The following is a 16,822-nucleotide window of genomic DNA, read 5'->3' on the forward strand; positions in this document are numbered from 1 at the left end:
CCTCTAGAACCTTCTAGAAGCTCCGGTCAAAACACCGAAACTTTTCCCGAACCCCAGAAGATGACTTCCATTATATGAATTTTATTCGTCGGACCATTCCGGACCTCCTCGTGATGTCCTGGATCCCATCCGAGACTCCGAACAACATTTGGTCTCCATCTCATATTCCAAAGCTACTATACAACATCGAAGCTTAAGCGCGTCACCCTACGGTTCGTGAACTATGCGGACATGATCGAGACTCCTCTCCAACCAATAAACAATAGCGGGACCTGGAGATCCATAATGAATCCCACACATTCAGCGATAACTTAGTGATCGATTGAACCATTAACATACGATACCGATTCCCTTTGTCACGCGATACTTTACTTGTCCGAGTGACAAGGGATTAACTTGTCAATGCCTACGGATTGTAGACTAAGGTTTTCAGGGAAGTAGAGGGCAAGTAGATCTCGAGGGTTCAGCCGGAAAAGTACTCGACTGCTAGAAAACTAGGGTTATGTTGACAATGAAATCGATCCCCTCTTTCTCCCTCGACTCCCCCTTATATAGGAGGTGGAGCCGAGGGTTTCGTTATGTACAAGTTACAAAGCTCGGGAGACTCTTTGAGTTCCTCCCGTAATACTTACAAGTTATTATTCCTAATACAACTCTATCTTTCCAAACTATCTCTTAACTGGGCTTCCGGGCTTCATAAACTTCGGGTCGTGGGCCTCCAGTAAACCCCGGGTACCATCTTCGGCAGGCCCATTGGAGATGCCTATGTCAGTAGCCCCCGAGATTTTGCTTGAATCAAAGAATCAGGGAAAATCTCCATCATTACAATTTAGGGATTTCTATTTCTGTGCCCTCGGGTCCTTAGTTGTGCTCAGTTTTCCCCAGCTCTTTAGTTTTTCCTTAGTTTTACCCTAGCCTTTGTCTAAAACCCGCAGAAGGAGCAGAAGCAGCTCGGACGGCAGGATTCCGTTAAGTTGACCGTTCCGTGCTGATGAGTGGGGTCGTGTCGTTTGTGGGGCCGCGTCGTGTGGGGCTGGTAGGAAGGAACCGCGTGGGACAGGACGAGACCATGTTTGTGTGGCCGTAGCGTGTGTGGCCGTAGCGTGTGGGGCCGTAGCGTGTGGAGCCGTGTGGGTCCGGGACGTGGGCACGAGTGGTTTCTGTCTCTTTCGCCCAGATTAGCAGTTTTCAATGTACCTTTTTCCTCTCTCTCGCTCGATCTCATTCATATTTGATAGCCCAAATTGGTAGCAAATCTAGAGCAGCTTCTCCTTCTGTTTTTTAACGACATTCATTTCTTTATGCCTTCGTTTTTACCCAATCAGGTAGGAAATCTAGGGCACAAATCCAGAAAAAATATAGGATAAGCTACATACAGCAGCCAACATAGCATAGATATGTTCACGACAAATCCAACAGTAGTACCGATAGAACCCTACAACATAAGCTACATTTTACATGAATTTAAGCTGCTCTACAGATAGAGCAGTCACATACAGAGAGTGCAGTAGGCATGTTCAACGCCTCCAGGTTGCGCCTGTGACTCGCCTGGAGGTTGCGCAGGTGAATCCCAAGTGCTTTGTGTTTGGCCATGAACGCATGCACGTTCACCGTCGTTCCAACTCTAGCGCCGCATCTGCCAATGGATTCAGCATGGTTCACCAGGCAGTTGAAGTTGGTGGCGCAGAGCTTCCTGTTGCAGAAGGGGCACTTGTAAATGCCTCGAGCAAAGGGGCCATCGTAATGGCCGGACTGCAGCCTCCTGAGGACGTGACGAGTCTTGGTGTGAAAGGACTCATCGTCGCTGTCGACGTCGCTGCTCTGCACCTGTCACGTAGCATCAAAGATCGTGCAAAAAACACGGAGTCAATTGCAATGATGATGGAACAGAGAGTGAACAAAGATCACGCATGATAATATGGGCTCGAAAAAAAGAGGTAGCCTCAGTTACATTGGACACACTTATATCCATGATTTGAGTCAGCAAACCACAGATCATGCACAACAAATTTGTACACACCAATTGTTTACTGACCAAACCCTGAATCAATTTGTGCCCAAATATTCATCATCATTGGCACAAATCTTAAACAAAAGCAAATCACAAATGGATTGAACTAGGTAACAAACGCACCCTAATAACGCTAGATCTAACACAAATGGATTAAACTAGGAACAGACGAACCCTAATAACGCTAGATCTAACACAAAAGGATTGAAATGGGATAAGAACAAGGGAGCAAAGGGTTACCTCCGGCTCGTCGTCGACAATGCTGGTGTCGTAGGGGTTCTCCAGCGCGACGCACGGCGCTGGTTCGTACGGGTCCCAAGCAACGGGGGCCTGGACGGTGGCGGCGGCCGATGCGCCGGCGGCTGATGCGCCGGCTGCTACGTTGGAAGCAGCGACAGGGGCCTGGACGGGGGCAGCGGCCAATGCGCCGGCGGCTGATGCTTCGACAATGGGCATCTCATTCTTCTCCATCGCCGGCGGTTTTCTTCGGGGTTTTTTCTTCGGTTGTGGAGAAGATGATGGGACAGGAGAGGCGGTTGCAGTGAGAAAGTGCGTCGAGGGAGAGGAAAAGGGCTCTATAAAGACGAAGGTGGCGTGTACCGCAACACGCGTCCGCTATGCACGGCTGCAGCGTGCACCGCGACACGAGTCTAACCCTGGGACGTTTGGTGTACTCAGTTATAACCTCGGGCCTTATACAGAAATTTTATCTGTACTCAGTTTTCCCCTCGAGTACTTAGACTGGCAAGTGCAATATACTCAGTTTTACCCTCAAGTAGCTAGTCAACAGAGAGTCAACAAATGAGATTAACATATCTAATTGAGTCATTTCATGCGCAAAAAAAATCAAAAAAATAAAACATAGTGGCACCTACTCATGGAGTCTTCCTACGCAATCTGCCACCAAGAAAACCTTAACAAACATATATAAATCAAGTTTTACCACAAATTGCCACTTCTCAGAATCACTAGTGTAGCTATGAAGATGCATGGTTTTCCACTCAAACCCCTTTGCAAAACATCTTCCCCAAAAACATAGTTTGTCTAAATGATGCCATAATTGTCACACTCATGTATATTTGAATTGCAAATAATTTGATGTAGCCCAATATGAATTATATTGTAGAAAACACGCATTTTTCATTTTGTAATTCTTTTTGTTTGAATCCCTTAGTCTATTTACTATTTATGTGCCCTTGGATTGTTAGCCCTCAAGTTCTGTCACAAATGCTCTCAGAAGCCCAAACTTATCCTGATTGGTTGAGCCGTTGTCACACGGATCGACTCCACGAACCGTTGATCAACTGATCTAACGGGCAGTATACCCCTCCCCGTCTCTTCGTGGCCACCCCTCTCTCTCTCTTCGTGGCCACCCCTCTCTCTCTCTGTCGGTGGATGCATTATTGTCACCCCTCTAACAATTATCAACTATCTTTCGCTTTCCTTTTTCTTTTAGGGGATATAGTTTTGGCATATAGTTTCGGTAATTTGAAACTGCCCAAAAGTGGTATAATTTCGGTATAAACATGAGGCATACATATTTGCGGATTTCGGTGAATGCATTATTGTCACCGCTCTAACAATTATCAACCATCTTTCGCTTTCCTTTTTCTTTTAGGGGATATAGTTTTGGCATATAGTTTCGGTAATTTGAAACGGCCCAAAAGTGGTATAATTTCGGTATAAACATGAGGCATACATATTTCGAATTTCGGTGAATGCATTATTGTCACCCCTCTAACAATTATCAACCATCTTTCGCTTTCCTTTTTCTTTTAGGGGATATAGTTTTGGCATATAGTTTCGGTAATTTGAAACGGCCCAAAAGTGGTATAATTTCGGTATAAACATGAGGCATACATATTTGCGGATTTCGGTGAATGCATTATTGTCACCCCTCTAACAATTATCAACTATCTTTCGCTTTCCTTTTTCTTTTAGGGGATCCCATATAGTTTTGGCGTTTTAGTAATTTGAAACGGCCCAAAAGTGGTATAATTATCAACTTTTTTTAGCATTCCAATATAGTTGGTAATTTCGGTGAATGCACACACTAACTATGAAAACAACTACAAGTACATGTAACTGAATAATGAATTTGTAACAAGGTATCCCTTGTAACAACTTCTAGCGCCTGGTGAGCAATGATAAGAATCCGATCGCAATTATACAACAGAAAAAACAACCAGCCATCAGATTAGCTTGCTTCTTCAACTCGATCAGCTGCCTTAACTGCTTGTTCATTTTCTTCAGTTCTTCCTTCACTTCCTCCAGTCCTACATTGGGAGCATTAGGCATAATCGGAACGGCTCCTCTCTCCACCGCCTTCTCTACAGCAAGTCCCCCCCCTCCCAAATTGCGCTCCCCAATAGCGCCAATTGATTCCTGCAATTGAAGCCTCCGAACGTACACATCGATCCACTCGAAATGCCTGCATTTCTTCAGGATCTAAAAACAACAACGGGAACCCTAAATCCCAAATTCGAGGGAATAGCAAGAAAATCGAGAGAAAACAGAGAAATTGGAGCGAGATCTAACCTTATCCCCCTCTCTATATGGCAAGCTCTCGCATGCAAGGAACTCACGTCCACGGTTGCCATTCTCGTCCGTCTTACAGATCGACCGCTTCAGAGGCTCCTAGCGTGGGCAGTCAGGGCATCTTGTCAAAGGCACGGGTCCATACTGCGGCCATGAAGAACGGGAGGTCGAAGAGAAACTAGACATCACCCGCCTGCCGGAGAAGGGCTGCCGCTGGCGGAGAAGAAGAACAATGGGGCGCGGGGAAAGAAAGGGGAAGCAATGGCACGGGCACGGGCTGGCTCGGGCTCCCATTTTGCAACGGTCACCTGGGTAAGCTGTGGGGTCCGGCGCACTAACGTGGACAAGTTGTGGGTCCCACGATGATATGGATAAGTGAAGACGTGTCCACTGCGGGGCACCAACAGCGGCCCCACTTGCCAGCACCAACCAACGTCAACTAAACGGGATTCCTTCCGTCCGAGCTCCTTCTGCGGGTTTCAGACAAGGTCTTGGGGAAAACTGAGGAAAAACTAAGGGGCTGGGGAAAACTGAGCACAACTAAGGAGCCAGGGGCACGAAAATAGAAATCCCTACAATTAACACCTGATTTCTTCGAGTTAGTAAATGACTTTCATAAAACAATTATATATTGTACAGGGATATCGGTAGTTGGGGCTGGTTCATCTGACGGATCAGGTACCAGTTAACTGCTCTTGTGGCAATCCCGCAAAAACCTACTTCGAGATCAAGTCCCTGGACATGATCTCGGTATACTGGCGTAATTCGATAGGTGCCGCTTAAGGTCTTACCATATGCTGAATTCCAGTCATGTTTTATCGGGTACCTAACGCGTCCGTTAGGATTTTTCTTCGCATCTGTTGATACGGAAAAAAGTAGCAGAGCGCATTCGGGTGCGATGCCACGCCGCGCAGGACGGATCCTGGGGTCTTACCTTCGCAAAGTATTGCGGCATTCAGAGATTAAGTCGCGACTGAGGCGCTCTGAGAATATATTGTCGAGTGCCTTTTTCGGCTGCAGGAATAGCACATTTGTTCGAGTCATATGGATGACATATATTTTTTACCCTGTCCTCCCGATGGGAGTATATGAAGAGTTATTTCATAACTCAAAATATGCTCACCATGACTTCTTCAATTTCATCGGGTACGCGACCAGCGTTCCCGATGGGAGTAGCCCCGAAGGCTACAGCCAAGTGCTTGTACTTGGTTGTAGGCTCACCTTTTTATTATCTTTGTCGCTATATGGTCAACTCTTCTAGTACTTCCATCTTTATCGGGTGCGCGACCAGCGCTCCCGATGGGAGTAGCCCCCGAGGCTACAGTCGAGTATTTATACTTGGTTGTAGGCTCATGTTTATCTTTTTTGAATCATCTTCATATCAAACTCCTTATAAAAGTAGCCCCCGAGCATTTGAACAAAAACTTGTATTTGATCAAAGGCTCCCGAAGTTACCAATAATACTCCTTTGTCGCCAATCCTCGAAGCACTGCAGTCGAAGTTTGACATCATCGCTGACGATGGCCACGATCGTTGTATTGGGAAGGCGCGGGACCTGTCCTGTCACAGACTTGTGGACCCAAAACTCTGTAGTATTTGACACGTTACGCAAGTGGGGGACACACGTCCTCCACTTTCCCTGGCACGCACGCTGTAGCTCCTGTCTAGTTACTTCATAGTAAAAAGACCGTTTTACCCATGGAGACACGTGTAAGGCCCTGGATCCATTTCTCCTGCATCCAACGGCGCAGCGATTCGATGGCCCGCTATAAATGACCTTCTTCTTCCTCCTTAATCCCCTTCGCTGCGCCGCGCTCCTGCTCTCTCTCTCTCCAAAACCTCCATTGATGCTACTGAGCTCCTTCGCCCGTGATTTTCCCCACTTTCTCTAGTGCTCACATTGATGCCACCGCGCGCCAAACTCACCAAGCACACCTCACCAAAAACCAACCCATCGATGGAGCCTCAAGAGATTTCCGGTTGGGAGAGATCCAAAATCTCCAACCAGGATCTGAAGACCCTCAAGACGCTAGGACTAATGAAGGAGGACAACCTGATCCTTCCTGGTGATGAGAGCTTCCCGAAGCCCTGCATCGGATATCGGGTAACCCTTGTCGACCATCTCATTCGCAGCCTTTCCACCCCAATCCACGAGTTCCTCCGTGGTCACCTCTTTGTCTATGGGATTCAGCTGCACCACTTGACTCCCAACTCTATCCTTCACATCTCCATCTTCATCATCCTTTGCGAATGCTTTCTTGGGACCCATCCTCATTGGGGCCTGTGGAAACGCATCTTTCTTATCCGGCGCAACAGCTCTCGCAATGTCGCCTACAATGTGGGCGGCGTTGTTATCTGCATCCGACCCGACGTTGACTACTTCGACGTCAAATTCCCCGACTCCGTTCAGGGTTGGCGTCAGAGGTGGTTATATATTCGGGAGGAAAGTGTTGACTCGCAAGAGTACAACATCGCCCTTTTGATGGAGCCACAAAAACTGTTCGGCGCCAGTCATGGGACACCGAAGCTTCCGAGGAAGAGAAAACGGCGATGGATGCCCTAATGAAGCGCATTCGCGAACTTCAGAACACCCGCGACAAAGAACTGTCGGGTGTTCAAATTACTGCCCACTTCCTCTGAATCAGGGTGCAGCCTCTACAAGCTCGCAAGAACCCCCTCTGGATGTACACTGGCGAAGAAGATGTTGATCGCGTATCCGAAGACCTTTCTGTGAAGGACTTGGAGAGACTTGTTCGACGTTTTTCTTCGCTTAGCAAAAATTCAGAAGTCCCAGCTTCTTGTCGCGTGGAGCCATACAGTGGCAGCCACGCTCTCCCCGAAGTAAGTACCTTTTTATAGTGTTGTATGTGCTTATCTTCGACAACTATTTTGTTTCCTTGTACCTTTTTATTTATTTGCTGTTTTTCGATAGAACCACCAGATTCTTTCTTCTCTTCCTCCCCTTCCTGAGGGTGGAGAAGTGGATGAGCGAACCATCATTAATGATGAGTCGCAAAAATCCACTCCCCCTGAAACTGAAGTCGCGGGATCTCGCAAATCCGCGGCTTCTTCTGACAAAGTCACGGAATCAGATGCTTCTGAATCCGTGTGCTCTCCTCCTTCCGCTGTTTCTCCCAAGAACAAAAGAAAGAGGAGTGAAACCGAAGACTCTGGCGCCTCCAAGCCTGCTGAACCTGCTACCGAAGAATCATCTCCCGAAGATGGAGATGCCTTCGACCCTTACGGCGATGCAAGCTCAGTTAGCTCGTAAGTTTCCTTGTTATTATCCTCGACAAGACCTCTGTTTACTTGTCATATTCATATTCATATGTTGTCAGTGGCGAAAAGGAGGAGGAAGAAGAAGAACTCGCGGTTAGTGGCACGGATCCTACGAGCACGTCCCATACCGTGGTTCTTTCCGAAGAAATTCGCACGGCCGCGGATTCTTCACCTCCCCCTCAGCGGATGGTGGATACGTCAACTCCACCGCCCAGCCCCCGAGCGCCTTCTCCGAAAAGACTCAAGGTCGGGGCTGGCGATGAGCAAACGCTTATCTTGGGGAGTTCCTCGACTCCTTTGGTGAATGATGTAAGGATCTCTAGAACTTTATTTTGCTACATCTTGTCGAGTTTTTCCTGATTGTTCCCGAACTTTTTACTTCTTCTTGCGAAAATGTTTTCCCTTTCTAAGTATCTTTTGCGACACTTTTTTCCACCAGCCCCTGATGGACCAATTCATCCGCCTTGGCACCCAATCTATTGGGTTTCGCAACGAGGCCGAAGCTCTGAGAGGTATCTGTTGTATAACTTGTGTGTTTAAGATGCTATTTTTCTTTTAACCCATGACTAATCAATACTGCTCTTGTTCTTCATTAGCTTCTCTTCAGCAAGCCGAGGAGCGCACTGAAGCTCTCGAGGCCAAGCTAAAAATTAGCGAAGAGGCTCGCGAGAAAGCTCAAGCTGATGCTGCCTCTGTTGAAGAACTTTGCCAGCGCCTCTCCAAGGCAGAATCTGCACTGAGTGACAAGATCACTGAGCAGATTGCGCGGGAGCAAGGCATCATAGATTGGCTTGAAGCCCAAAGCCGGCGCTTTTTCCGTAAGTTATTTCTTTAGCTGGAGGCTTTCCTTTGTTTCATTCTCGTGGATGATCATGACCATGTGTTTTGCTGCAGCAGGGAGGAATGATGAGAGGTTTGAGCTGCTAGCGCCTAAGGATGATCGTCTTCTCGACGTTCTCTCCATCCTTGAGCTGCAGGGCGATCTAGCACGCACCAACCTTTCTGACTTAAGGGCTACCTTTTCGTGGCTCTTCCCTCACTTTTTCCCCAAGGAAACCGAGCCGGAAATCTTCTCTGCCCTTGTCAAGCGCTTCCTGCCGAAAGAAGACCTCGCGCTGGCCTATCGACGCGAGAATCTGAAGATCGGTGTCGAAGGGACCATTGCTCTGGTCGCTAATAGTGGTCAGGAAGTCGACTGGGATAAAGCTTGGAATACCGGCAAGATCAAGAAGGACAAGTGGAAAGCGCTGGTGAACGATGCGAAGGCACATTCGAAGAGCATCATCGACTTCTTCAAGCCAAAACCTGCCAGTTCTACCAGCACTGCCAAGACGGAGGTCAAGTAGACCATCATGTCTCTATCTTTTTCTTTTTCTTCTTCTTTTGATGCTGTCGCCTTAGTACTGGCTTGCGACAGCCTACCCTTGGTTCACTAGGAGCCGACTTTTGTAATGAACATGTAGATATCCTAATGATTAATGGAATGCTATTTTGCCAAATGATTGATGTCAAGATTTTCTTTCCAGTTGGTTTTTGACAACTATACTGCGGCACCTGGTCCTTCAGATGCTTTGCCTGCTACTTCCTACTCGAGGAAAACTTTCGTTGATGATTTCGTTGAAGATTCTTCGAACGCTGATCCTTTACGGGATTTGGATGAACTTCGACAGCAACTTCAGTCGATGAAGAAGCAAACACTTGTGGTGATGGAACAGTCTCGAAAATCATCCGAGCGGGAGAAAATTGCTCTTCAGCAGGCCTAGGAAGCTTTAGCTTTGAAAGAGGCTGCAGTCGCTGAAGCTGCACAGGCTGCTTCTCGAGAAGATTATATGCTTGATTTGATGACCGATGCGAGTCTGGATATGGCGGGTATGCTTCGCAAGTTTGAGTTTTCTCTCCACTTCACTTTTTTGTTTTCATCTCTCATTGTGATCCTTTCGTCGAATAGGCTCCTTTTTAGATGCTACTGCTGAGGATCAGAGGGTTGACGCGAGATCAAATCTTCTTGTCAAACTTGCTCTAGATCATGACGCCAACTTTTGGGCTACACCAGATTGGACCCCACGGATTGTCAGATTTCAAGACCGCGCAGGCCAAGTCCATGAATATCTTGATTTCTGCACGAAGACGTTGGCCCTAGTTTATAATACTATGTTTCCTCGGAACCCTCAGCCGAAAACTCTTCCTGACTTGATGGACAAATTCAAGAGTAGTTATCGAATCCATGATTTTGTGAAGGCCCAGTTAATTGTTGGTGCTAGATTTGCTATGATCATGCTGCAGGTCTGCTACCCGAAGTTGGATATGACCACCATCGTTGAAATTTGTCACGACAAACTGAGGAAGCGGAGGAAGAATATTGACAAAATCGACGATGTGGTGACGCCCGTAGCCGAGAAGATAATGGACGATTTAATTTGGATGTATGCTGACTACTTCGTTAAAGGTAATTATGTTGATTTCATGGGTGCCGCAGCTGAAGATGAAAGGGTAAACATAGATGACCTGATATGAGTTGACTGAAGATCTGCTTCTTCTGTCGAAGTTTTCCTGACAAAGGAACCCTGTATATTGTAAGTACTATGTATATTTAAAACAGCTTGCACGTTTTTTTCTTCCTTTAGCCCCCGAGCGTTTCAGTGGCTATTTTGTTTATGTTTATCGCTTTGCGAGGTGTTTAAACCAAGGCAAATAACTTGTAAGTTGTATATTGTGAGGATTTGTGTATATATTGAATCTGCGGGTTGCAACCCCCTAGCCTTGTCGAAGAAAAAGATGTATATCACCAATATCTTTACTATATTGTAGCACCGCGAGCCCGCCTCATTAAAAACCTTTCAGCCCCACTCGGTGCCCTGAAAGGAAAAGAGTGCGTCTGAAAACTCGCGGGCTTTTCAGTACATTGTATGTTTACATGTATGACTATATTTTTGACTTAAGCGTAAAAACGCCTAAGCTGCGCTACGTTCCAGGGGTTTGGCTCTGCAATCCCTATCTTCTTGTCCTTTATTCTGTATGCTCCTCCCTCGATTACTTCGGTGACGATGTACGAGCCTATCCATGGCGACTCGAAATTTTCATGGCTATCTTGCGTAAGCCGAAGAAGTGGGTCGCCAACTTGGAAGGACCTTGGTCGCCGACGCCGACTGTGGTAATTTTTCAGATCTTGCTGGCACTTGGTGACCCTTGACAGCACCTCGTCTCGAGCTTCGTCGAGTGCATCGACATCATCCTCCGGTGCCTTTCTCGAGGTTTCTTCATCAAATTCCTCCACTCTCGGAGAATTGTGTTCTATTTCTATCCGGAGCACTGCCTCAGCTCCATGAACCAGAAAAAACGGAGTTTCTTGTGTCGCTGTATTGGGTGTTGTCCGTATACTCCTGATGTCTACGTGTACTTCTATTCTTGTAGACAGTGTTGGGCCTCCAAGAGCAGAGGTTTGTAGAACAGAAGCAAGTTTCCCTTAAGTGAATCACCCAAGGTTTATCAAACTCAGGGAGGTAGAGGTCAAAGATATTCCTCTCAAGCAACCCTGCAATTAAGATACAAGAAGTCTCTTGTGTCCCCAACACACCTAATACACTTGTCAGATGTATAAGTGCACTAGTTCGGCGAAGAGATAGTGAAATACAAGTAATATGGATGATTATAAGTAACAATTGCAATCTTAAATAAAAATGGCAGCAAGCGAACATGTAGCAGAACTTGTTGGAAACAGTGTTTCAATGCTTAGAAACAAGGCCTAGGGATCATACTTTCACTAGTGGACACTCTCAACAATGATCACATGATAAATAAATAACTTCTCCTCACTTATGCTACTCTCAAACACTCTCTTGTTGGATAACAAACACCATTCATTCTGTAGGGCTACAAGAGCACACCTCAAGCCGGAGTAAACAAGCTCCACAACATCCGGAGTTCATATTAAAGTAACCTCTAGAGTGCATAATAGACCGTTGCAATTTAGACCGAGTACTAACATAGCATACACACTGTCACCAATAGCTATGAAAGGGGGAATAGATCACATCAATACTATAATAGTAATAGTTAACTTCATAATCTACAAGAGATTACAATCATAACCTACGCCAAGTACTACATGATGCACACACTGTCAACTTTACATCATGGAGGAAGAATAGACTACTTTAATAACATCACTAGAGTAGCACATAGATTAATAGTGATACAAAGCTCATGATCACATAAAGATCACACCATGGGAGAGAGATGAACCACATAGCTACCGGTAGAGCCCTCAGCCTTGGGGGAGAACTACTCACTCCTCATCATGGGAGGCAGCAACGGCGATGAAGATGGCGGTGGTGTCGATGGAGATGACTCCGGGGGCAATTCCCCGTCCCGGCGGCGTGCTGGAACAGAGACTTTTGTCCCCCGAAACTTGTCTTCGCGATGGCGGCGGCTACGGAACTCTTCGTGGAATATGACTGTACGTTTTAGGGTTTTCGCGACGGGGAGAATATATAGGCGGAAGGGCGGCCTCGGAGGAGCCAGGGGGTGCCCACACCACATGGCGGCGCGGCCAGGGGTGGGCCCGCGCCCCCCTATGGTGTGGGTCCCCTGCTGGCCGCCTCCGACTCTCCTTCGATGTTCTGGAACCCTCCGTGGAAAATAGAGCCATGGACTTTTGTTTCGTCCAATTCCTAGAAAATTTCCTGTGTAAGATTTCTGAAACCAAAAACAGCAGAAAACAGGAACTGGCGCTTCGGCATCTTGTTAATAGGTTAGTCCCGGAAAATGCATCAAAATGATATAAAGTGTATGTAAAACATGTGAGTATTGTCAGAAAACTGCCCACGACAGTGGCGCCCACCGTGGGGCATGGGGCATCAAGCCTTCGAGCTGCGGCGAGGCCCTACTCGCCTACGCGCCGGCCAAGTTCGCCTCCACGCCAGCCGATCGCCTCCGGCCAGATGATCACCACGGGCAGCTTCTTCCACATCCAGCCAAGCTCTTATCGGCCGGCTTCCGCACCCCTCACGCATGCGTGGATCGTGCCGGTCGGCATTATCAACCTCTTCGTCGGGCTCGCCAGCGTCAGCGACCCCACTGAGCCCCATCCGGGCCAGCATCACGACCCCTTTGCGCCAGGGCAACTCCTCACCGCCACTCTCCCAATCACCGGCGAAGTCTACGTCGAGGGCGAGTCGGCCCTGGAGGATGACGCCGACTCGGCGGCCACAACTCTGGTCGCCGGGCCCCCCGCCACGACATCAGTCGCCGAATCCACCGCCACAGCGTCGGTCGCCGGCTCCATCACGGCGACGTCGGTCGACGACTCCATCTCTCCTGTCTCTCACCCGAGCGACTTCGAGAACGACTCCGTCCTCCCTCTCTTCGGCAGCGACTCCGAGTCGGACTCCGTTGACGCCGCGCTTTACCAATACCCAACCGCCGTCTTCATGGCGGGAGGTGAGGAAGTGCCGCCGAACGATCCCTTCTCCACGCCCCTCCCAGCAACCGCCAACGCGACCGAGATCGAGGCGGACCGGACAGCGCTCGAGGAGCAGAGGAAGGAGCTTGCAGAGCGGCAGTTTTAAGCATTCAACAACAAATAATATTCTCATAAGAGACTCTGAGGATTAATGTCCAAGCTGAAACTTCCACCATGATACATGGCTTTGGTTGGCGCAAATGTTCTCCTCTAACAATATGCATAGTCAAACCATTTAATCATGATAAATCACCCTTACTTCAGACAAGACGAACATGCATAGCAACTCACATGATATTCAACAAAGGTGTCAAAAGTTGATGGCGTCCCCAGAAACATGGTTATCGCTCAACAAGCAACTTATAAGAAATAAGATACATAAGCAACATATTCAATACCACAATAGTTTTTAAGCTATTTTCCCATGAGCTATGTATTGCAAAGACAAGGAATGAAATTTTAAAGGTAGCACACAAGCAATTTACTTTGGAATGGCAGAGAAATACCACATAGTAGGTAGTTATGGTGGACACAAATGGCATGAGTTTTGGCTCAAGGTTTTTGGATGCACGAGAAGCATTTCCTCTCAGTACAAGGCTTTGGCTAGCAAGGTTGTTTGAAGCAAACACAAGTATGAACCGGTACAGCAAAACTTACATAAGAACATATTGCAAGCATTATAAGACTCTACACTGTCTCCTTGTTGCTCAAACACTTTTACCAGAAAAATATCTAGACCTTAGAGAGATCAATCATGCAATCCGAATTTCAACAAGCTCTACAGTAGTTCTCCACTAATAGGTTTAAACTACATGATGCAAGAGCTTAAACATGATCTATGAGAGCTCAAAACAATTGCCAAGTATCAAATTATTCAAGACCATATACCATTTACCACATGAAGCATTTTCTGTTTCCACCCAAATAACAATAAGTGAAGCGATCAACTTTCGCCATTTGAACATCTATTATATACTAAAAGCATTAAGTGTGTTTTTCGAGGCATCAGGTTAATCCACATATGCTTAAAAAATATAAACCGCTGATTATAATTTTAACGCTTAAGATTAAAAGATAACAAGTGTTACGTAGAACAATATATGTACAAAAGTAAACTGATGTCACGGCCATATGGCTACAAAGTCATCACGTACCGTGTCAAATACTCATTCACGTGTCACATTAAAAAAAAACTACCGTGTATGTATTCTAGCTAGCTAATTCCATCAAGTTTCGAGGAAGTAAAAAAAAAAATCGGGTTCAAACAACTACCAAGATGAATCTGGTTAAGGAGAAAAAAAAAGGAAAACTGTACGCACATGGACCCGTGGATTCCCGTAATTTTCTCTTAGCTTAAATTCTTTTTTTTTCGGACTGCTCAAATTAGATCAAATTGTACGTTAAGGACTCTAATTGGATGGATACGATCCAAGATACGTATGCAGCACGAGGAAAAAAATTTGGCGACCCGTGTACTTGCAGATTTAAGTTTACGTGCAACGAAAAAATGTCTCATGATGATCCGCATAATATTTGCTTTGAGAAAAAAATCTAAAATGAAAGAAAAAAGACCAACCCGTGTACTTGCGGATTTTATGTCACGTGCCACGAAGAAATTTCTCATGACTTCCTGCATAATATTTTTCTGTTAGAAAGAAAACACAATAAAATAACAATATAAAAACCTTAGCGAGTCACCAGCTGATGTAAAAAAGAAATTCAAAAATTTCAAAAATAAATCAGCTAGCCATTGAAACATTATTTCTCAAAAAGTCCGCTTTTGTATATTGTATCAACACGAGTTTTTTAAATTCCTTATACAAGATATTAAAAAGGCTCATGTTCTCACCGCTGAATGCGTTAGATGAAAAAAAAGGAAAACTGATATCTTGGGCAAAATGTGTCCATCTCATACCTAGACATCTTGTAGAAATAATTTAACCGGATTGCTTGGGATATAAGTAGAGATTATGCAGCCGACCGTCCTGCCAGCGTTGCAGTATACTCCGGTTTAGTTAAAATTATATTTTGTGAGGTTTGACTAAATGTTTAGTAAATAACAATAAGTTTTACAAACTCAAACATATATTATGGAATCGCTATATTTTTATATGAATGCATTTGACATTATGGATACTTATATTTTCCCGACATCTTTGGTCAAACTTGAAAAAAGTTAGATATTGGCTGAACTTAGAAAGTGAAGTAAAGAAAAACGGCGGGAGTGACTTCTTGCATTATCCCAAGAATGACGACAGTCGAGAGATGGATTTCAACCTTAACCAAGAGACAATGGATGTTGTCAGTGTCTTCATGCCCAAGACAAGCGTTCCAACTTACTTGATTGATTGAATCGGGAGATGGAAATGTCATTGAGATATTATAAGGGATAGAGACAGAGACCCCGGGGGTCGCCACCTTAGGAGAACCCACGCCAGGGGCACGGATGCCTCATGCCCATGCATGAGCGCCCTGTTGGGTCGTACCCACTCTCAGAATTAGCAAATGAAAATGCCCCACTCATGGCTAGATGCCAATGGACCGCCACGAGTGCCATACAAAATTCATGAGTTTTCCTTCCTTAGACGATGCATGAGACTCTTAGAGACATGTCAAGAACTACGTTCGGAAAAAACCCAAGGTTAGTCAGTTGATTAAATTATGTTACTAATTTAAATTTGGTGGTACACTATGTTAATATTATTATCTATTGTATTGTTAAAAATTAATTTATTTTACATTGTATCAATACCACACAACAGTCTAACAGGAATAGACTAGATATACAAAGACAGACACAGAAACAAGTATGTGATCAAATATATACATCCTATTGCCGATTTTTTAAATGTGCATATATATATCTATGTACACATTTTTCAACTTTGTATTGAAACGAGCTAATGCAAATATTAAAGATTTTTTTAAAAAAACATGCTTGAGGATTACACAGTATGGTATCACAGTCTATATGTATTGTATTATTTAGTTCTTCGCCTAATAAATAGCTATGTTGGGATTTTTAGGGTGAGATAATTTTAGAAATGTTTGTAGAATATACACAACTAACATTATATTCGTTACTAAGTAGGCATGGAAGCATATGCAAGAAAGATATTGCAGAGCTTTAAAAGCAATATACATGGTTTTCAAAATGAGAACGCTAGGTGCCAGTCACCCGATCGTGACCCAAAAGAATCAGTAGTCATGTGCGCTGTACGATCACCATCTGATGTTTAGAATCAGCCATAACATGAATTTTGCATTCTATCTCTTTGAATTTACGAAAATCAGCCCGCAATTCTAACCCTCAACATTTAAAACGAAATGGTATTTCCAAATTGCATAATTTGAACTTTCAACATACTGAAGGTCATGCCCTCGCATTTGCGAGGGTCCCTGTGCTAGTTAAAAGTAAAAGCGAAGAACACTAGTGTTCATATGAAAAAGCGGAGCGTGTCTCTCTCCCACACAAGGATTGCTAGGATCCGAATTTATTCAAACAAAAACAAAAATAAAAGCACACAGACGCT

Source organism: Lolium perenne, chromosome 3, assembly GCF_019359855.2.
Source record: "Lolium perenne isolate Kyuss_39 chromosome 3, Kyuss_2.0, whole genome shotgun sequence".
Classification (NCBI taxonomy): domain Eukaryota; kingdom Viridiplantae; phylum Streptophyta; class Magnoliopsida; order Poales; family Poaceae; genus Lolium; species Lolium perenne.